Here is a 23474-nt window from a genome sequence, read left to right on the forward strand (position 1 = left end):
CAGCCCTGTCAGTCAGGCTAACAAACTTTTCAAGCAGAGTAAGGAGCATCTTTTCCTCAGGCGTCCGAAAGGATCTGCCTCAAAGCAGCAGGAAGTATCAGGATCTGCAATCTGTCCTGACAAGAAGGCTGGGAAGGAGAGACAGGAATGCCCTTTGCCCTCATGCTGGAGGCGCATGTTCTCCCTGAGGCAATTTGTGTCTCTTCCACTGTTGCTGTCCAGCAGTGGGGCTGGGTAGTGGGCGGTTTGGAGTTTGGGGGGTTACTGGAGATGGGGGAGGTTGCTCAACACTGATGTATTTCTATGCCTAGGCACAACAAGATGAAATAATTTGTGGGGAAAAAAAATTGCCTTCGATTTAATTATTTTTTCACAGTTTCATAGTATCTCAGGGCATTATTTTGCATTTAAGATGAAGAGCATAGATTTGTATACATTATGAAAATAGACTGTGTTTCTCATTTTGATAAAGAATGTGAAAGCCCAATCTACTCAGCGGCATTGACATGAGGGAGAGTTGGGACACGTTTGTTTGTGCATTTACATAGGTGTTCTTTATGCTTTATACAGAGAGGACTTTAATCTTCACAATATAGTTTAAAACATTAAAATGTGCATACTCAGTGATTCCAGGTCTAAGAATTTATCCTGAGGATATTTGTAAAGTTATAACTTATAAAAGATTTCATCATACTTGTGAAAAATTAGAAGCACTTGGGGCACTTGGATGGTTCAGTCAGTTGAGCACCCAATTCTTGATTTTGGCTCAGGTCATGATCTCAGGGTCATGAGCTCATGCTGGCATTGGGCTCTGCGCTCAGCAGGGAGTCTGCTTGTCCCTCTGCCTCTGCTCCTCCCTCGCTCATGCTCTCTCTCTCAAATAAATAAATAAAATCTTAAAAAAAAAATTAGAAGCCACTTGGATGTCTAACGGTAAGGTTAGTAAACTATAGTATAATGATACATAATAGAATAAAATAAAAATAGCTGTCATTCATTGAATAGCATGTCAAGCACTATTCCATAAGGGTTTCATATTATTAACTCACTTAGTTCTCACAACAAACCCACAAGACAGGTTCTAGCATCTTCTTTTTACAGATGAGCAAGCTAAAGCAGAATGGCAGGATAAAGTACCCAAGATCACATAGTTCACAGGTGGAGCTGGGATTCCAGCCTAAGCACTTTGGCTCCAGAGCTCATGCTCTGTGTCTCCACTATGTCTCATTCACAGAAAGGATGATGTTATTTCAAACATCCATGTATTCATACACACACACACACACACACACACACACACACACACACACACAAAGCATAGCAATAACAAAAATGGAAATTCTTCACTTTAAAATCAATGATCTTCCTTTTTTCTTTCTTGTTCATCTATATTTGCTTAATTTTCTACAATAAATTTAGTAAATATTATATAGTTTAAAAATAGAAACAAAGGGGCAACTGGGTGGCTCAGTTAATTAAGCAGTGGACTGCTGATTTCAGCTCAGGTCATGATCTCAGGGTCCTGGGACTGGGGGGTGTGGTCCATGCTCAGCAGAGAGACTGCTTGAGATTCTCCCTCTCCCCCGCTTGTGCACACATGCTCTTTCTCTCTCTCAAATACATAATTTTTTTTAAAAATTAAACCAATAAAAACTCGTGTCCTTACTCTGATTGAGAACAGATTCCTCATTTGTCTGGTCAAAAGATTAGAGTCAGCTCAATGAAGACGCAACATTCAGGACAGCTACTCAAGCCAATTCATTCCAGACAAACATGAAGCAGGCAGCATGGAAAGGGCTCCTCCAGGGCCCCCATGTCAAGGCCCCCATGTCATACACACCATCAAGCCAGTCAGCCAACAAGCCCTCTGCTAGGAACAAAGCTAATCTGAGAACATCTCCCGTACCCTCCTTTAGCTAGTTTCTAAACCTCAGTTCTCTCCACACAGCCAATTATCATGATTACCAACAGTAACAGTGAGTTTCAAGTCTATAATCTTTTGAAAAGTCAGGAAATAAAATAAGTAATAAATGCGGTGAGCTGGGACTTCACGGAACTCCTTGTTAGTGGGTGTGCTCTGGATCTTCTGCAGTCAGTATACATGTTGAATTCTATGAGAAATAATCAGGAACGGAAAGATTTAGAGCCAAATAGACTCTCATAGTTAAACTCCAAGTATCTTCACTTAACAAAGATCCCAAGGCTCAGAGAGGTTAAGTAACTTGTTCTCGGTTTCCCAGACTGTCAGAGGCCAAACCAGAATTAAAAACCAAATTTTTATTGCCTAGTCCATACCCTCTCTGCCGACCCATGCTACCTCAGGGGTTTGGGTCCAGTTGGAAAGAATGAAAGGAAGTATTAGAAAAAAAACAATGGATACTTCATCAAAACCATCTTATATTCACTTTTATTATACTATACCAAAAAAGAAGTATGCAGAGTAAAACATGAAGGTCCTTTCTATACACCACAACTCCTCCACCCCCCCAAGAGGTAATTACCACAGGAAATAATTTGGGGTGTGACCTTCCAAACCCCTTTCCACAAATGTCATACGTGTATTTAGTGGCATGCTAGAACCAGATCATACTGGTTCTTGAGAGCCAACTTAAATATTCAGGAAAAGTTGTGAGCTGGTTGTTAAACACAGTCATTATTAAAAATTAACTTATACAAACTTACAATTAAACTATATTAAAAACAAAGATAAAAAGTACTCAAGACTCATCTCTTCCTCCCCACCCCCCTCAGCTTTTTACTATTGTCTACATTCCTGGGGTTATTTGCCTTTATTGGGTCTTATGATGGAAAGAGTAATGGTGTGTTACTGTAGATCTCTTCCCAGGTCCACGTGTTTACATTTATTGGATCCGCCATTGTGGGAGACTTTACACCAAGGAAATTGACAAACACTACAAAACCGGGCCAGCCCTCGCCTCTGCTGAGACAGCAAGTTTTGGGGCCTCTGGTATATACCATATATATAGCTGGTATATACCATAAGAGATCTTTTTTTCAAGTTTTTTTTTTCTTTATAGTAAACAGACTATTGACAATTTGTATAAATCTGTTAAATGCATTTCTTGTCCTTGGTGAAAACAGAGAAGCACTCACCGAAACATATAAAATCTCCATTTTTTAAACTATGACTCATTTTCTCTTCCTCAATAACCTATTTGCTTGATAATGTAAACTTCTATTTTAACTAAATCCCTGTTTCTTTTAATTTTCCTCTTCAGGGATATTCTGCCTCCCCACCTCAGTTCACCCCCACACCTTTCAAGCTTTCTTAAGAGAGAAAGAGCATTTTTAATGACAGAGGTGAAGTTTTCCAAAGGTAATTACTTAATAGGCAACAAAACAAGAATGGCTGGATTTGCTTGGCCATGGTAAGCACCAGATCCTCCTAGGGGCTACTTGGGCAGCCCTAGCTCCTAGATATCAGAGGAAAAGCAATATACTTAGTCCCTTTTGTTTACACACCAGAAGATTAGGTTTCCTTAAATTCCTAAGGAATTTCAGAAGATTAACTTTTAGATAGGAAACTTCATAGGCTGAGCAGGCTGAGAAAAGAAAAAAGAAAAAAATCATGTCACCCTCAAGCAGTTCCATCAAGGGATGAAATTTTAAATCACATCATGTCTCACACCCATTTCTTAGTGCAAAATAAATCACTTGAACAGAGGGCAAGCCAATTTTTACTTTAAAAATGTTGTGTCCTAAGGCTGTCTTCTTGAACTTCAAAAGCACACTTTGTAATTACTCTACCTATCAAAGGAAACTCAACATTTCACCTCCAATTTCTTCAGCTTGTGTTATCACTTTTAATTGTTAATAAACCACATTAATTTTAAACTGATTATTCTGTTTGGGAATTCAATGTTTTCGAACAGAATACTCTGAATTATACATAAGTGGACTTATTTATGTACCAGCTAAAGTTAAGTGGGCTTTTTCTCACTACCTGTCATTGGTTTTATTTTTAGTAATTCCTGCCATTTTAGAGACTCACAGCAACTCATATCCCTCACTTTGTAAAGGAACTTTTCCAGGAATGAGAAAGACAAAAAATGCCAAGGATTTTATTGGGGTTTTTGCCCAACATTAATATCATTTGATTGCGGGACATAAGCCTGCCTGTGACTTTTTTTTTTTTAAGAAAGTAAAGTGCTAAAAAATAATTTGCTAAATTTGGACCACACTACCATCCTTCATTCAGATTTGTTTAAACCTTTCATTTGCCTAACAAGATTCTCCCAGCCTGGGATTAATAATATCAGTTCTTACCATCATCTTCTCTACAACTTTAGGCACTGACTATGTCTACTTGACAGAAGCATTTATTTGCTTACAAACCATATTTTTCCAGCCTGGCCAGTTTTTTCTCATGGTAACAAAACATTCTTGAGTTGGAAACATGCCATGTTTGTTTCCATTTTGGTGGAAGGTCCGAATTCAGGAGCTGAGAGCAGTTCCTAGCTGACTAAAAATTCTCAGAACATTCTTCTCTCTACCTTCACTGTGCCCAGAGTGCTAACCCCTTCCCCTGGAGGGGGCTCCTGCTCCTCTGCCCAGCGAGCCCAGTTCTGCAGTGCCTTTCCAGGCCTTCCACAGGGAAGCACTTCTCACCACCACACCCACCATCATCATTGCCGTCATCATCCTCTCGCAGGGGCCTCTGGGATGTCAGGCACTGTTCTGTTTTATGTGTGTTGATTTAAGTAATCCTCAGCACACCCATTATTATTACTGCTCTGTAGCTAGAGACCCTCAGGCGCTGAGAGGTTGGTGCCTAGGGCCACTCGGCAGGGAGATTTCTCCGCAAGGTGATAGCCCAAAGTGGCACCAGGGAAAGAACTCACCAAGCTGGTGGCCCTGGAATGGTACATGCCCTAAAGCCACTTCTTGGCTACATAAGGTGAGCAACATAACTGATTTTGTCAATCAGGTAAACATTGATCAAGCATCACCTCCCCCAGGAAGTTATGGCAAGGAAAGTGCCACAGACAATACATGATGTACCGTTAGTCAGTGACTGAGGCTAGTGTAAGCTAGCAGGGCTGGTCCTGGGATGGTGGTAAAGTGGAGAAGGTTGAACTTAGCCTACCTTTGCTTCTGACTCTTCAAGCAATCTCCTAGCAAAATTTAAATTTAAATTTAAATTTATTCACTTATTTATACATACTCTATCTTTCCCCCAAAATTGTTTCTATATTCAGCAGATTTATAAATTGGAAGTGGAAAGAAATAAGAAAACAAAAGTAGGGACAAAAATGGAACTCAGAATAAGGCTAACACCAAAAAAAAATGTGTAATAGTCTTTATATATTTGCTATGGTTGGGACAGAAGATTAAAATGTATACAGTATTTTATAACGTACATTCACAAAGACTTTCATATTGGGTCTTCAAAGCAGCCATTCCCTATAGCTAATGTGCAGGTTATAGGTCAGGAACTAGAGGCTCAAAGAAATCAAGAAGTTTGATCGCGTTCCCACAGATAGTGAGTGGGACTGGATTCAAGGCGGAAACGAACCCTTTGGGGTAAGAAACTAATTCCAAAGCCTGTTGCCTATGATGCCTCTCAAATCAGCCCCACCTGAACCATCTCTTCCAAATGGGAGAACATAATGAACCACAGTTTGGGTGAAATCTTTATTGGTCCCTTTAACCTACAGTGATTTATAGCATAATACCAATAATTTGGCAGATGTGCGGAATCTGAGTTTGACTCTAGAACCAGTGTTTTCTGAATCAGACGGTTCAGACGGTGCTTCTCCATACACCACTGTTGACAGACGTCAGACTCCTCCTCACTGCGCAGGTAGGTCTAGGGAGTTTTCCTGAATTTGCTCTCTGGGTAAGATCAGACTCTACCTCCCCCTCCTTTACGGTAAGTTCCTCGGGTTTTGGTGAAATATCTTGAGGGGAGGATTACTACAGGAGGGATTTGCTCCCCAAGGCACAGCAGGTCTTCTCTACACGTCTTCTCTACATGAGGAAATGTGTAGAGCAACCTCCGGACACCTTGGCATAAACCTGATGCTCTCCTCCTCACCTCTAATTAGATGGAACCAAGACAAGAATCAGAAGGGGCTCAGACATAGTGTCTGAAAAAAGACCAAAAAGCAAGCAAAGGAGATTTCTGGTGATGAGGAAAGAGGACTTCCAGGCAGATCATTTCTGGGAGAGCTGCTTCCAAAGAGGTATCTGTATCTTAACTAACCTTGGGAGACTCTCCCTTCCCTTTACCTGTCCGGCCTCAGCACCCTGTCCCTCACCTCCCCTACCCCCACCACCACCCACAGGCCTGTTCCCCACCTGAATAACCCTAAGGAAAGTTCTTCAGACTCTACTTTTCCAGAATGGTGTTTCTGATCCGCCGCTTCTGTCCTCAACATGTATGGAAGGTTTCTCTGCAGGCTACCGCACCCACTTAAACATGGGATTAATTGCAGCCAGACACACTGAAAAACAAAAATTCCTTGGGCTCCCTCCTGCTGACTTACTGTGTGAAGGAGGGGTCCTACTGATGTGTTAGCAATCTTTCCCAAACAAAACAATCTAATGCTTTCTGTTTGGGGAACAGATCACCACTAACAGGATCTAGCCAATGACACAAGCACCCTTGCTGCCCTGACCTTCCTGACTTTCTTTCCATGGCCCCCTTCTGACTGTGATAATGTACCAGCGTGTACAGATATGGAGACTTCTTTTCAGAAAACTAATCACAGTTCTAGGGGGAAACCCCAACATCATCTTCAGACTGTCTGAAGTCCAACAGCTTTGCCTAGCTATAAAACCATTTATGACCCATAGACTGTGCTTATTTTTTTTAATGCTTTTGGAGAAACATGAAATAAAATCCAAAGGTATCTCAAAAAAGGAAAAGGGAAATAGTTTAATCATTATTCTCAGTCAAATACTCTGATAAGATGACCACAAAATAGCAGACGCTTCATTTACTAGAACAAACTTGGGAGATAACGTAGTATACCTTCATTTTATAGTTGACGAAACTGAGGTCCAAAGAAGTTAAGGGAACGCTACAGGCCACAGTACAAGTTAGTGTTATGACAAGAAATTGAATAGGCAAGACAGGCAGCAGCAGAAGAAAAGTGGTCAAGAAGGCAGCTCAAGAATCCAAGAGTGTGGGGGTTATCCCAGCTGCTCCATTAGTTAGAGACACACACATCCCGTCACCTCTTGCTGGACCCACACATTCCCTCCATCTCCGCGGCCATTCCCACTGTTCACAACTCTCTCACCCATCCAGGAGCGGGTGCCATTTCCCACTGACATCTGTGACAGGTAAGAAGACACAGAGTGGATGACAGTGGGTCCACTCAGTGGGTCCACTTTCCACATCCCAGAATTGGGTGTGGGGAAGAGTACAGCAAAGAGCAGCCATGGTGGCTTTATTTAACCTTATTTATATATGCCCTCTCCCTACACCTCCCCCGCCCCCCAAAAAAAACCTATCTTGTTGCAAAAAGATTTTAAGCCAACCTATCATTTTTGTTTGTTTGTTTAAGTCTTAAGCACCAAGAGTTTACCACTGTTGGTGTTTGAATTTTTTTGAAAGTGCCACAGTGAAACATGAGTTCCAAGTGTCATCACCCTGTTCCAGGTGGAAAGCTAAAGTGCCCTGGTCAACGTGCTTACAAAATTAAGTTAAAGAGACTTTATAGGCTTCTTGGAAAGAAGCCTATAGCACGTGTTACTGAACTTTAGGGTTTTTTAAAAAATGAATTCTATCACTTAAGAACTGGTTTCCTTTTTCTATAGTCTGGCACTTGCTGCTTGAAGTAACAGCTGGCCTTGGTGACAGCCTACTAAGGAAGCCACATCTGCCTCTAACGATCCTCATAGAGGCTGAAGACGGAGACTGGAGGCCTTAAAGAAGTCCTAAAGACTATTCTAACTTACTGCTGACTTATTGACAGACATTTTCCTAAATGTCTTTGTGATGTTTAGTTAATACAGAAAGTTGTTTTATCATATAAATAAAACTAACCATTACTGCCAGCTATATCAAAGAGAACTATTAAACTGTGAAACTTTGCAAAGAGGGAGAGGGTTGAGAGCCTGGAGTTGCAAAACGACATCTAATATCTAATATTGCATGTTACAAGCAACCAAACACATCTGGGGAAAGAAACCCACTGCCGCTTAAAATACCTGCTCTATTCTCCAGCACATCTGTGGTGCAATTAAAGAACCTACTGCACAATTAAAATTCAGGTCAACACACAGCAACAATGGGGCTCTTTGATGTGAGGTCAGCTTTGGTCATTCTCATATACTCATTAAGCAGGTTAATCAACTTAGTGCAGGATATAGGACAGGAGTGACCGAAAATCTATTTAATTACCATTACCCTGAAAGCATTGGCAGAAAGACCTGTTTTATTTGTTTGACAGAGCAACTATTGTTACATTGTCACTGCACACTGGAGCTAAAGGTGCCACTTCTGGAAGCGTGTGCTTTGTTTCCAGCTAACGAAATGTAGATGTAACACAAATATTTGTTTGCATTTATTCTTCGCTTATTCTAAAAGCAGATGGTTTGGTGCATGCCTTTCCTTTTTCTCCCTGTCCATTTCTCTCTTGGTCAAAGTAACGATGCATGAGATAAATTGGTGGAGTAGTCTCATGCTCTTTGCGATTGCCTTGAGTCAAGAAGGTGCTAAAGGGACATATTCAGTCTGGATGAGTAAACTTAACTCTTGTTCTCCTGATGTGTTTTATACAGCCCCTGCAAGAAGAACAGGTAATATGAACAAGTAACACCTGTTGTGAATGCTTTAGTAGAAAGGCCTGGGCTTTCAGTCAAATAGACTGGGATTTGAATCCAGCTCCCTGATCTGCACTCACTAATGAAATGAAGACAATAAGATACTTAGCAGCAACGTTTGGAGGATACAATAAAATAATGTAATAAGGTGCTTTGTGCAGTGCTTGAAATGAGGTAGAACTTAATGGTGACTATTTTTACCATTAAGAAAATGCTTTAGTCACTGAGGAATCTACAACATCATTAATCAGGGTACAATTTTCTTCTCCTCCCTAAAAACAGTATTCAGTGTGTATCAAAACAAACCAGGTGTTCTTTTTTTAAACAGTTATTCCTTTTTTAGTAATCTCTACACCCAACACGGGGCTCAAACCCACAACCCCAAGATCAAGAGTTATACACTCTTCCAACTGAGCCATCCAGGCACCACCACTAGTTTTTTGTTCTTGTTTTTGTTTTTTTCTGATGATAAAACTGAACATACAATATATAATGTTAAAAGAAATAATGAAACTCTTTCTCTAGACTTTCAAATAATACGGTCTAAATGACTTCAAGTGGAAGACACTGTGAGTGAGTGCCGTGGGCATCCACATGCTTCTTGAGTCATGCCCAAATAAGATAAAGGGAGTCCCAGCTTTGGGGAGCAGGAGGTGACATGGGAACACTCAAGGTTAAAAAACGCAAGTAGCCCCAATAATATCTCCCTTAGGAAAGTATACTTGATTCCTGTTCTTTGTGGTAGTTCTGTTCTATAAAGTCACTATAAATACTGAATTAGCAAATACTGAACCATTATTCCCGGGGGAAATACAGGGTTAGGTTTCTATGAATCTCTTATCACAACATTTTTGTCAAGAGATCAATATATAACCTTGTTTTGTGTGTACTTCTGTTTAAAAGCATCTTATTTATTAGGTACTCTCGGGTCACCTGGGTGGCTCAGTTAGAGCCTTCGGCTCTGGTCATGATCCCAGGGCCCTGGGATCCACTCACCCCCACTCCCAGGGCTCCCTGCTCAGCAGGGAGTCTGTTTCTTCCCCTCCCTTCATGCCTCCCCCCTCCTGCTTTCTTGCTCACACTCTCTCTTACCTGAAATATATAAATAAAATCTGTTAAAAAAGAAAACTATGTACCAGTGATTTATTAACATTGAACTCACAGCTAACAGCATTTCAACTCATGTCTGAACAAAGCTTATCCAATACACGTAGGTTCTTCATAAGGCATGGTCCACAGCCTCTTGCACACAGACAGTAACTCAGCAGTGTGCTTGGGGACCATTTTAAACAGCAAAAATACCAACAAAAAGCACAAAACTACAAAAAGCAGGGCATTAAAATGACCACAAAGGGACACTTGTTTACTGACTGCAGCAGAAACAAGAACACAGAGTATCACACTGGTCAACCTCAGCTGAGAAACTCGGGTGCTGGCAACTCCAATTTTTCACCATTCCACCCATGTCTGTGAATAAGCATGAAAGTACCACCAATGTTGATTGGAGGTATAAATAAATGTTAACAAGTAGGTGAATTCACAAATACAGACCATGATTTATGAGGCTTAACCATGTCAACTTGAAAACTGACCTGTATTTTCTCAATAAGCCCAACATAGCAAGTCTTCTCTTCTGTGTTTGACGGAAAGCTCTTTCTCTGGGAAATGACCAGATAAAGCCATTAGATTGCATTTAGGGGCCACACTGCATGAAAAATACTAAAATGAAACTTTAAACACGAGAATGAAAGTATGGAGAGTCTCAGGGCAAGGAGATCTAACTGTATGAGAAGCGAGAGTAAACTGAGACCCACTGCAGTACCAGCAGGATCAGGTTGCCTATTGCCCATTTATTATGGAATAACTAAATAAGAGAATAACCACAAAAGATGATAATAGCTACGTCATGTGTATAATGTGCCAAGCATAAGTCTAAGTTTAGCTTATTAATTAAATATATGTTAATAAAGTTATTTATTAAATACTTTTACTGTTATTATTTAATGGTACAAGTTGTTGTTTTCCTCCATGTTTTTCTTTGGAAGTTAGTTTGGATGGTTAGAAGCAGAAAAGTGTACCGATAGGAAGCCTAGAAGCCACAGATTTCTAGAAGTGTTCTCTCACCCCACCCCTTACATAAGAGTATCCATTGATTCATGTCAAAAGTCCCCAGTACTAGGTTCAACGGGGTCAGTCAAGAGGAATCTTCTCCAGACAGCTAGATAATTCTTAGGATGACAAGACGACAGGATAGGAACCCAATAGTCACCTGACTGAACCAAAGAAGCTCACAGATGTTAAGTGATAGATCTAATTACTAATATACCTCTGAACTGATCATTTAGAAAAGTTATCTGACCATAACAATAAATGGTGAAGGTAACTTGGTGAAACCCACTATTAATTTAAAAAAAGAGAGATGAGGATGGCCACTTGTCCTCTTACAAGCTAAAATATGTTATAGGAGCACATTATTTTTAAAAATGTGGTGCTGAGGAAGGGACACGCAGATTAGACCAGTGGAGTGGAATACATGGGCCACAAATAAAATATTGCAAGTTTAAATGGATGTATGGGTAATCATCTACAGCATCATCTGAAATTATTTACCAAAATAGGTTATAAAGAACTAAATGTTTGTATCAACCAGAAAACACAGATATAATATAGGTTGATTAATTTTACAATAGTGGAAGAAATTACAGAAGAAAATAGCTACCATGTAAAATATTGAATCCTCTGTTTAAGAAAAATGACTAAAAGTTAAAGTAAACAAAATGATGGTTGCCTACCCAATACCCATTCTCTCCGATTGACTTGCTAACAGAACTCCAATTTTATCAAAGGAGCAAAGTGTCCAACAAAAACCCCTGTTTTAGACATCTTTTTTTTTTTTTTTTTAAGATTTTACTTATTTATTTGACAGACTCACAAGCAGGGAGAGTGGGAGAGGGAGAAGCAGGCCTCCTGCCGAGCAGGGAGACCAATGCAGGGCTCGAGCCCAGAATCCTGGGATCATGACCTGAGCTGTTGGCAGATGCTTAATGACTGAGCCACCCAGGCGGCCCTGTTTTAGACATCTTTGCAGCAAGGGGTGGCTATGTGGTAAGTTTAGAAAGAAGCAATGTGTCAGAGATGTTAAAGAGGGCATCCAGAGGAATTTCGTAAAAGAGACAAACTGTAGTGAATGCTTGGCGCTCCACCCAGGACCCCTCAGAAACCCTTTGTCTGCTCTGTGTGCCCATGTCCTTGTTTTTGTGGATTCTGATCCAGCTGGCACCTAGTACTTTCTTCATCTACCCTTGAGCTATTGGAGCATCTTTCCCCCTGTGACTGGGCAGGAGTCTGAACATGGGAGCCTCTTGGCTTTTAGAGGACACACATCTACATGACTTATGCTCAGAGTCCAAGGTCAGGCTATAGCACCCCCTTGTTTGGCTTTATCTTCTTCTCTATGCTGTTTTCCTTACTCTCTTTATCAACTTCTCCTAGAAATACTTCCCTAGTAAATCACTAACACAAGAAATCAATAACACAAGAACAGTCCAAGGTCTGCTTCCAGGGAATCTGACCTAAGACATATTCTCAACTGGCCTACCCATTCATCTTTTGTTCCTTTACACTGCTACGTTTTCCCCTTTTTAGCATGGATGAAATGCCTGAAAGTCCTGCAGCTATCAGGCAACCACGAGGCAGTAAGTACCAAGTCACAGATCCAGGCACTAGGGATCATATAGCAGAAAGATGGGAGGAGCCAGAATACCTGACGGTTTAATTAAGTTGTCACAGTAGCCCTGGAATGACATCCCTAGACTTATTTTTGCATGAAACAAATGGAACGCTTTGTTGATATGTCTGGTGTGGCACATAATAACATCCCCCAAAGATGTCCACATCCTAATGCCTTAACCGTAGCTATGCCATGTTACATGACAAGGGGGAAATAAGGGTGCAGATGGAATTATAGTGGCTACTCTGCTACCTTAAAGCAGGGAGAGTATTCTGGATGATCCAGGTGGCCCAATGTAAACACAAGGGTCTTTAAAAGTGGAAACAGGATGCGGAAGAGAGGTCCAAGCCAAAGAAGATGTGATGGGGAACACCTGGGTGGCTCAGTAGGCTAAGCATCTGCCTTTGGCTCAGATCATAATTCCAGGGTCCTGGGATTGATTCCCACATGGGGCTCCTTGATCAGCAGGGAGGCTGCTTTTCCCTCTGCCTCCTCTGCTTGCCCCTCTGCCTGCTTATGCTCTCTCTCTTCCTGACAAATAAATTAATTAAATCTTAAAATAGTAATAATAATAATAAGATGATATGATGATGATGTGATGGTGGAAGCAGAAGTGGGAGTGACTGTATGTGAGAATGACCACCCACTTCTGCTGCCTGTAAAGAGGGAGGTCACCAGCCAAGGGACAGGCAGCCTCTGGAAGTCAAACAAGGCAAAGAAACAGATTCTTTTCCCTTGAGCCTCCAGAAGGGAACATAGTGCTGCCAACGCCTTGATGTTAGCCCAGTGAGACTCTTTTTGGACCTCTGATGCCAGAATCCTAAGAGAATAAATCTGTGTGGTTTAAACCACCAAGGTTGGCAATTTGTTACAGCAACAATAGACAAGGAGTATAGCCATGTATGTAGGAACTTGGTTGGCCAAGAAAGTAGATCTTAAGCATTCTCATCTAAAAGAAGGTAATTGTGTGAGGTGATGGATATGTTAATTAACTTGATTGTGCTAATGATTTCACAGTGCATACATATATCAAATCATCACGTTGTACATTTCTAATATATACAGTTTTGTTTGTCAATTATTCCTCAATAAGGCTGGGAGAGGGAAAGAAAATTAATAGACCAGGTTTTCTGTTACTTGCAGACTAATTCAGTCCTAAATGTTATTTTTTAACTGAAACAGGTAATTTTTTTTTCAAGATTTTATTTAAATTCAAGTTAGTTTACATATAGTGTAGTAATAGTTTTAGGGGTAGATTTAGTGATTCATCAGTTACAAGTAGTATTTTTTATATAAGAAAATCTTACACAAATTTAAAAAAACCACTAAACCAATAAGTTGATGAGAAAATAACATATGTAAAAAAAAAAAAAAACCACAGATAAGTAACTACAGGTGCGAAGAGGTAACATGGAAATAGGTATTCCACAAACATACATGAAATATTTTTAAATATCCAGAGAAAATCATTATGTTAGAATATTGCATAAAAAGCAAGACACGGAAATTATATTGTGTGTTTCCAAGTGAATCTTTAAGATAAGCACTGAAAGACTAAAAAAAAAGAACGAAAGGAAAGATTTTGCCTAGTGAGATTTGGGATGTCTTTTCCTTCTATTACCTTTTTTTTTTTTTTTTTTAAGATTTTATTTATTTATTTGACAGAAACAGAGACAGCGAGAGAGGGAATACAGGCAAGGGATTGGGGGAGGAACAAACAGGATTCCTGCTGAGCAGGGAGCCAGACTCCTCAGGGCTCAATCCCAGGACCCTGGGACCATGACCTGAGCCACAGGCAGACACTTAACGACTGAGCCACCCAGGCACCCCCTATTATTTTTTAATACAGACCATGCTGAAATGTCTAGTTCTCTCACTTTATTTAGTTACCTTTAATAGGAAAAAGAAAATAAACTTTGCCTTAAAAAATGATTACAACACAAATACAAAATAATTATAACCCTAAATGCTATTTGTAATAATACATGGAAGGAAGGGTAAGGCCAAGTGCTGGTACAAAGGAGGGGTGAGGCTTTGCCTGGGAACACCAGGAAGGCCTCACAGAGGGGCAGGCAGCTGAGTGGGGTCTCCCAGAGGCCCATGAGGACAGAAGGGTCCTGTAGACAGAGGAACGCACAAGCCCAAGGTGTTGAGTAAACTGACAACAGCTGTGACAGCTGGAATGCAGCATGGGAAGGAGAGAGCAGTGGAAGAATAGGTGTGACAAGTAGAAATCCCACCTGAAAGGGTTTACATCATAAATACTTAAGTTTGACCTTTCCTCTAAAGGGGAAGTGACTCTTGGCAGGAAAGAGCCATGATCATATTGGTATTTTTGTTTTAAGTTTTTTTTTTTTCATTTGTTCAAGTTTATTGCTTTTATTTTTTTAATTTTCAACGATTTTATTTATTTATTTGACAGACAGAGAGAGAGATCACAAGTAGGCAGAGCAGCAGGCAGAGAGAGAGGGGGAAGCAGGCTCCCCACCGAGCAGAGAGCCTGATGCCGGCTTAACCCACTGAGTCATTCAGGTGACCCCATATTGGTATTTTATAAGGATTTTTCTGCCACAGTGTGAGAACAGACAGGGGACCAAAGGCAGTGGTAGGAGTTAGCTCTCTTGTAATTAAGAGGTCTGAACTGATGAGGAGTTTATGAACCAAGAGAATGAATTAGAGGAAAGGAGGAGGCTGACTCCCAGTGTTAACAGAGCTTCTTTTTACTAATAGTCCCACGGTTTTTTAAACGACAGCTACATGCATATAGGAGGCCATGGGTATAAATGCACAGTGTGTGCAGCTCCATCGATTATCTCAAAGGGAACCCATTCGTGTAATCACCCTGCAGGATCATAGCTTGGACTAGTGGGGCCTCAGAGAAAGGCCCACTTGCTTGGACCTAAAACCGAGAAGTCATGTTTTATTCTTTTCTACCCCTTGTATATCACACTTCTAAGCCATCAGGAAATCTGTTGGCTGTACCTTCCAAATATATCCAGAATTCAACCTGTCCTCCCCATCTCCATTGCAATTACCCCACTGCGAGCAACTGTCGTTTCCAGCCTGGACTGTTCTGGTGTTCTGTTACTCCACTCGTGCTCCCCACAGTCTGTTGTCCACACAGCTACTGGAGTGGCCCTTTTAATATAGGGGGGTCATATCACATTGCTCCCTGTATCAGATCACCTTTCGTGACCCTAAGTCTTCACTCCTCTCTGCACTGGTGCCCTTTGCCAAGAAACTTGGGAGTGAACTCCCTCACTCCCTGTAATTCTGGCTCAGCTTTGTGTTTTGCATAGTAATGACATAAGTAGATGTTTCAATTGGGTTTAAGCATTAAGGGTTTTTCTTCCGCAAAATTGTGCTGAAGTCCATGCTTCTCCCAACTTAGCTCAGGTCTGAATTTAAGCCTCACAAGATGCATCAGATTGGGAGAGCCTAACTCACATCCAGAACTCTAGTTCTGAGGGTGTCCATGATTAGTAGGCTCTGCCATATGGGAAGGAGCACAAAAATCAGATCACCATCAACGGGGAAGGGTCACTTCAGGGTATCACCATGTCACTCTTTTCCAATGTGCCTTTCCAGATTGCCTTGCACAGTCTTGTCCCTGTACTTGCCCATCACCTCAGGCTCCCCTGTTTTACACGCTGGTTAAGGGTCCGGGTCAGAATCCCACCTTTCCCCTGTGCCCTTCCCTACCCACACTGGCTCCTGTTGGTCTCTGTCCCACCCTGCACAGTGAGTTTTAGCAATCTCTTTCCAAACTCCACAGCTGGCCTCAGATAAAAGGGAATCTCTGGTCTCTCTCACCGTGCACCTGTCCCCCTTCCTTCCCAAAGCCCTCTGGACTTCTCTCAGCTGCCCATTCCATCTTTGCCTTGTCGTGGAAACCAACTGCTTAGCATCATCTTTTTGGCTAACTTCAAATCCCCAGAGCCATAGTTCAGATCAAAACAATCTCTTTCTCCTAATTTTTTTTTTCTCACTGAGTCACTTATTTGTAAACAAGACCAATTTACCCACAAGGTACTGCAGAGTACCTATAGGCCCTCAAAAATGTTTTTACACATTACTTTCTTTTAAAATTAGAAGAAAGGGGCACCTAGTGGCTCAGTCAGTTAAGCATCTGCCTTCAGCTCAGATCATGATCTCTGGGTCCTGTGATCGAGCCCCAAGACAGGCTTCCTGCTCAGCACAGAGTCTACTTCTATCTATCTCTCCCTCTGCCCCTCCCCCTTGCTCATTTTCTCTCCTTCTCTCTCAATAAATAAAATCTTTAAAAATAAGTGAAATGAGAAGAAAAAAGAAAATAGTAATAATGAAGATATAATAATCCAACCTGTATTATATTCATCTTTTTATTTTCACTTGTAAAATTTCATATATATTTTTTATTTCCTTTCCTTTCCTTTTAAGTGAAGGAAGGGATCCATAATGACGAAAGCTACTAAGGCCACCAAAAGTTATAATAGGATCCTGGCTGCTTTTGAATATGTGGCTATCTTCTGGGGGTATGTATGTGCTTCAACTTAACTATAAACTCCTTCAAATTTTGTAAAATCTTTTTTACATATTGGTTTTCCCTAGAGAAACTGTCTCTTTATTAGAAACTTGTTTGGGGCCACCTAGGTAGCTCACTCAGTTAAGTGGCTGGCTCTTGATTTCCACTCGGGTCATGATCTCAGGGTCTTGGGATTGAGCCTGTCAGGCCCAGCAGGGCCTCTGCTTCAGGATTCTCCCTCTCCCTCCCTCTGCCTCTACTCTCCCTTCCCCACCCCACCTCCCAGCCTGTGCATAGGCTCCTGTGCAGCTCTCGCTCTTTCCCTCTCAAAAAAAAAAAAAAATAAATCTTAAAAAAAAAAAATTTTTTTTTTTTTGTTTTAACTGGCTGACCCAGTGTAACATGCTCCCCACAATACAGAAAGCTCGGTAGCTGCATTTTCCTTTCTTCATTGTAGGATCAAAGCCACCAATGGCAGACTAAGTGAGGCCCACATAGTTTTAGTCTACATGAAGACAGTAGAGATGACCCACTGTCTTTCAATCTATTGCCTTTCTTTTTTGTTTTTTTTAAGATTTTATTTACTTCAAGGAGTCCAATGTGGGGCTCGATCCCAGAACCTCAGGATCATGACCAGAGCCAAAGGCAGATGCTTAACCGACTGAGCCACCCAGGTGCCCCTCTACTTTCTTTCAAACACTCCTGTGACTAAAAGTTCACAATCAGGTAAGCATTCTCACATGTTCTTAGAGGCAAATGAGAGGAGGCAGTAGGTTTTGTTCATTTGCTTACTCATTTATTCATATAGTGGAATCCTGGCTCCTTTTCTCTTACTAGTTGCACACCCTTAGCAAGTAATTTAAACTCTCTTTGCCTCAGCTTTCTGTTCTAGAAACTGGAGAATAAATAACTATTAGTTTCAGAGAGCCATAATGAAGAATAAATAAGATCATCTATACCAAGACCTACAATGGTGCCTGACAAGTATTCCAGAAATGGTGGCTATCAATTAATTGGACAAAATTTGAGTGCCAATATATTTATTGAATTGATGCACATCAACAGAATGAACCAATACTGATCAAACATCCAAGGGCCTTGTCTCAGGGTTCTGTTTCTCCCACCTCTCCCCCGGTGAGCGCACAGGCTGCTGAAACCTCAGGTCACTGTCACCCAGCTGTGTAAATCAAGTACATTTGTCTTCACTGGTCTTTGGTTGAAATGAAGGCACCTTGAACGTATCTTACCCTGCCCAGTGTTGGCTGACCCAGGAGAGAATTTGTCTGCATCTCTATGGGGTTACAAAAGGAGCATCCCTGATGGTTGGGGGATGACTACAAAGGCACCCCTCTGGTCTTCCCAGCCCCACTTTTGCCTCCACTTACAGACATACTCCATAGAGCCTCAGACCTATCTTTCTGAAGCTGTGCATTAAATCACACTACTTACCTGATAACCCCTTTAAAGGCATCTCTTTGTGGATAAAGCACAAACTCAATGGCTTGGCAAGCCCTCCTCTCCACGCCATCATTCCCATTTTCCATCCAACTCCACACTAGCCTTGACCTTTGTTTTTCAGTTCCTCAAGCAGCCTGTTCTCTTTATTTCACAGACTTTCTATCTGACTCCCCTTTGGAGTGCCCTCTGCCAATAGCCATCTTCTCTTTTATCTTCATTGGCAAAATCCCACCCTACCACTGGGAAATGACTCTGACCCCTAGAGCAGATTAGATCCCCTGGCTTTGCTCTCCTGTAGCACCTAGGGTTTCCCCAACCAGCACTGGAGTCTATTGTGATTATCTGTTTAATACCTGATTTTCTCAACAGAGTGCAAGCTCTCTTTCTCTCTTTCTCTCTCTCTCTCTCTCTCTCTCTCTATATATATATATATATACTCCCCACACTTGTGCCCATGCATGTTCGTTCTCTCTCTCTTTCTCTCATACACATATGTATAGAGAGAAAGAGAGAGAGAACGAACATGCATGGGCACAAGCATGAGGAGTGATGGGCAGAAGGAGAGGCAGGGCCCTGGGATCATGACCTGAGCTGAAGGCAGATGCTTAACCAACTGAGCCACACAGGCGTCCATAAGCTTTTTTCTTTCCTTTTTTTTTTTTTGGATAATCTCTACACCCAACATGGAACTTGAACTCATAACCCCAAGATCGAGTCCCGTGCTCCACCAGCTGAGCCTCCACTCATAGTGCAAGCTTATGGGGCCACTGTCATACCTGTCTTGTTCATGACTACTGTATCCTCAGCTCCTAACCCTGTGCTTGGTCCATACGATCTCTCAACACAGATTTGTTGACTGAAAGAATGAATTAATAAATTAATGAATAAAGTCCCAAGGGAGCAAAACGAAAATGAATCTCAATGCTGAGAATCAGCCTGCCTCCCTTAAAGTGACAAAATGCTGGGGCCAGAGAATAGGAGGGGTGTCTAGGTAACCCCTCTACCCTTCAGTTTCCTCATCTGTAAATGGTGGGCAGTAAAAAGCCTATCTTATGGGGTCGTGAGGAGTAAGTGAGTTAATAGAAATAAAGCTGGCATTGTATGTGATTATTATTTTTATTATTCACAAGGGGCCTTTTTCCTGGGTGGTGTACCTCATTCCACACAGTGAAGGCAGAGGCAGTATACTGAAACAAGCCTGTGTGGGAATGGCCGTCTGGGGACTGGTGGTGTCCAGTGCCCCACCCTAGAAGGGCAGGCAGCAAGAGCGGCTGGGGTCATTACTCCCTGGAGTGTCCCATTATCTACAATATGGTACAAAGTTGAAAGTTATGACCCTGCTCTGTGAAAATGCATAGAAGCCGCTGCTGCATTTTCAGCCCATCTGGAGAACTTGGCCCAATGAGTATTCCATCTTTATCCTCTCTAGTCCCCAAGAATAACACATCAAAGAGCATGTTTGCATCCCCGCAACAGATAACAGCACTGCCATAAGCTTCAGGGTCCACACATGCTACAGACAGAATGAATTAATAATTTCACATATTTATAAAATATGAATTAACCTAAGAAACATATAACTCCAAGTAAAATTTCTGTTTTTTAAAACTGAGCAGGGAAAGACACTTTGATAAATGAAAGCTAGTACATTTTCATTATATAGTATCACCAAATTGGCATTTATCACAAGAAACACATCACTCAGATAAACAGATGTTGACAAAATAGAAGCATCAAGTTATTTTCAGGGTGGGTGGGGGAATCCAGGCAACTGACTTTTGAAATTATATTTGATTATTTGGCTTTCTTTTTAACAATAGAAAAGCAAGTAAGATGATCAGTAAGAATTCTAGAAGCTCTAGTGCATTTATATAAACACAGTAAATTACTTGTAAAGACTGTGGCGTATTTACCTTTGTCTCGTGTATGATATACCATGTCTGTGTGCAACCCAATTCGCTTTGATGGTACACAGCTATTCTCTCGGAAGCCCTGCCTTCTCTTGCTCTGCTCTGTGTTGAGAGCTTCCCTTAATAACTGAACTGGTTTTTCCTGGAAGAAGAAAGAGAAAGCAGTCTGAGAAATGCATGTGTTAGATTTCTTCCTTTCCATAATACTGTAGTGACCATTTACATTCATATTCCAAGGTGTAAAGATCCATACACCAGCTTTGTAAACAAGTGGTAAAAATGTAAAGTAGGATCCTATATTAGCAATACCATAGCAAAGAAAAAATTTGCCAGTCTACTCTACAAGGACATAATACACTAAAAATCAGCGTTCTTTCTTCTCATGTCCTTGATCCTGAAACAGTACTATATCTACAAGAATGATATAAACATGTGGATTTTTTATTACTGGGGCTTGGGGATTATTTTGTTGCTAAATAGGCTTGAGGGGGTACTATGTATTACCTATGAGATGTTTCTAAACATTAAGAACACACCATTAGAAAAGAGCAACTTTATAGCTTAATGTTCTACTTCTTATAAAGAATTTTCCAATCGGAACCTGAAATAATAACTGTTATTATATATAATACACTCATATAAATATATATAAGTATATATAAATACACACATACACTCACACACCCACACAGAGGCTTTATAACTGCAACAGAAAAAATAAGATTTTTAAGAAGAAGAAAGTATTAGTATCACCTCCAGGTAAAGAAATATGTGACCCGAGATGGAAGGCCTTTAAATGTAAAGCCAAGAATACTTTCTTCCATATTGCAAAATGTCAAGTTTTGCAGAGATAATAGCACTGGCTGAAAAATGTTGATTACAATAAATCTCCCAGAAACTCCCTGGGCTAGAATCTCTCCCTGTAGTTCAGGATGGTCTGTAGAGCGGACTAAGGAGCCAGCTCCTGCCTTCCTCTCCTGTTCTCTAGCCTTTTCTGAATGCTCCCAGGTAAACTAGAAAATTTCCTTGTGACATCCAAAAGGACCTGAAGTTACCCTTCGTGGAAACTCCCTCAAGACCCTCGCAGCCACAGCCATGAACACCCAACCAGAGAGTCACCAGAATCAGGCTTGAGAGAACTATCGCAACTGGGGCCACCCGGTCTCTTAGCAATGCCCACCTGGGCAGACACTCAAGCCCTGCACCCACACACGGAGCCACCGAGAAAGGGGACGAGATTCTTCCTGCTCCACACTCCTCCAACCTCCACATGGATCTGAGCCCATGCGTTCTTCCCACTAGCACACTCAGGGAAAAACCTGTTGAGTACAGAATCAAAGAGCAGTGCACAGAAAGAAGAGAGAGGCTGGAACAGTGTGTGGCATTGGCACTTGCCAGAACCCTCGGTCCTGAAACTTCTTCATACCTGTTCCTTCACAGCATAAAGGGTGACACTGCTGAATTCCAAGCTGTGATCCTGAAGGATATGTTGCATATAAAGCTTTTTGAAAACAGGGAAGAAAAAAAAAAAGAAAGAAAGAAAACGGGGAAGAAGGGAGATGGCCAATGTATAAAAACTACCTTGAAAAAACAAAGTAAGTAAAAACTATCTTTTTTTGGAAATTTCTATTGTACTAAGGGCTCTGCATGCATTATCTCTAGACGTTTCTATGATCATTCAGTTCTACAGAGGATGAAACTGAAGCTCAGAGACATTAAGTAACTTGCATTAAGTAACTCACATAGCTGGTGATATCTAAGTTAGGTTTGAAACCAGATTTTTAAGACTCAGTGCTTTTAATCACTAAACCAAACCATACTGCTCTATCTTTACAGATTAGACAAATGTGGACAGTATGAAAAAGAACCCACTTATTGATTTAACAAGCAAGACTTTTTATCAAAATACATGACAAGCGTATCGATTGTGTTTGAAGGAAAACATTACGAAGGTGTAAAGAAATGTGAGTTTGTCTTTATATTGTACACATACAAATATACACACCATGGTTAACTTAATGGGATGGTGCAAACACAGGAAAGCACATGTAGGGCAGAAAGGCTGTATCACGTGATCAAATGATCTGATTCTGTGGTCATTAGGGTTTCCCTCCAGCCATATGACAAGAACCTACATGGTTAACCCCAGAGGCAGCAAAGAGCAAGGTTGCTGCCTCCTTCTGTGGGTTAATCAAAGAACAATACTAAGTGTAGTGTAGTTTCCTGACTGGATTCTGGAACAGAAAAATGACATGAATGGGAAAACTGGTCAGACCTGAGTTTAGTTAGAATTAATGTACAATCAGTGTTAATTCCTTGGTTTTGACAAATCCCCCATGGTTATTTAAAATATTAACATTAGGACAAACTGGGTGAAGGATACACAGGAACATTTACTATCTTTGGAATTTTTCCATAAACCTAAAGTTACTTCAAATTTTTTTAAAAATGTGTTTAAAAAGATAAATAAAATTTACATGTAAAATAAAAGAAAAAGAAAGAACACAATGCTAGAGGCCAGGAAATCATCTTTTCTCATCATATCCAAACAGAAAAACCACACAGAATAATTTTGTAAATGTTCCTAATAAGATCACACAGATGCGAAATTATTGGCTGTATATTTACATAGAGAGAAAGATGATTTTCAAAGATTAGAAATATGCGTCAGTAAAGCCAAAATCTTGCTCTGTCTGAGTAATCTCTGGCGAGCTTACCCTCTTGCTAGTACTTCATTATAAGAGATTCTTTTTACTGGAGTAAGTATCAAAAGAATCTGCTACTAGACACAAAAGGAGACTTGAAAAAAATTGCAAAAAAATACCATGTTCTTGGTCAAAGACTAACATACTAAAATTCAATTCTCCCTGTGTCAGACTGTAAACCTGACATGTTTCCAACTAAAAAATTAACTATTTCTATGGGGGAACTGGATAAGCTGGTTTCAATGTCCATAAGCAATAGCCATGAAAATCTGGGGGGAGGGGGGAGTAATAGGAGAGAGTGTGAGAACAAGCCAGATTTTAAAATACATGATAAAACTATAGTTTTAATTTTTTTTAAGTAGGCTTCATGT

At 40.8% G+C, this 23474-nt stretch overlaps 1 long non-coding RNA gene across 4 annotated transcripts in view; it reads right to left on the reverse strand.

Moving 5' to 3' along the window:
• Positions 1-23474, reverse strand: part of LOC309863605 — a 78875-nt gene that overhangs the window by 33033 nt on the left and 22368 nt on the right. For all 4 annotated transcript variants that reach the window (XR_014311143.1, XR_014311144.1, XR_014311145.1 and 1 more), the window contains one exon: positions 20402-20540. This is a non-coding gene — a long non-coding RNA (uncharacterized lncRNA). The remainder of the gene's footprint in view (positions 1-20401; positions 20541-23474) is intronic.

This window comes from Mustela nivalis (genome assembly GCF_964662115.1).
Source record: "Mustela nivalis genome assembly, chromosome: 4".
In the NCBI taxonomy this organism is placed as follows: domain Eukaryota; kingdom Metazoa; phylum Chordata; class Mammalia; order Carnivora; family Mustelidae; genus Mustela; species Mustela nivalis.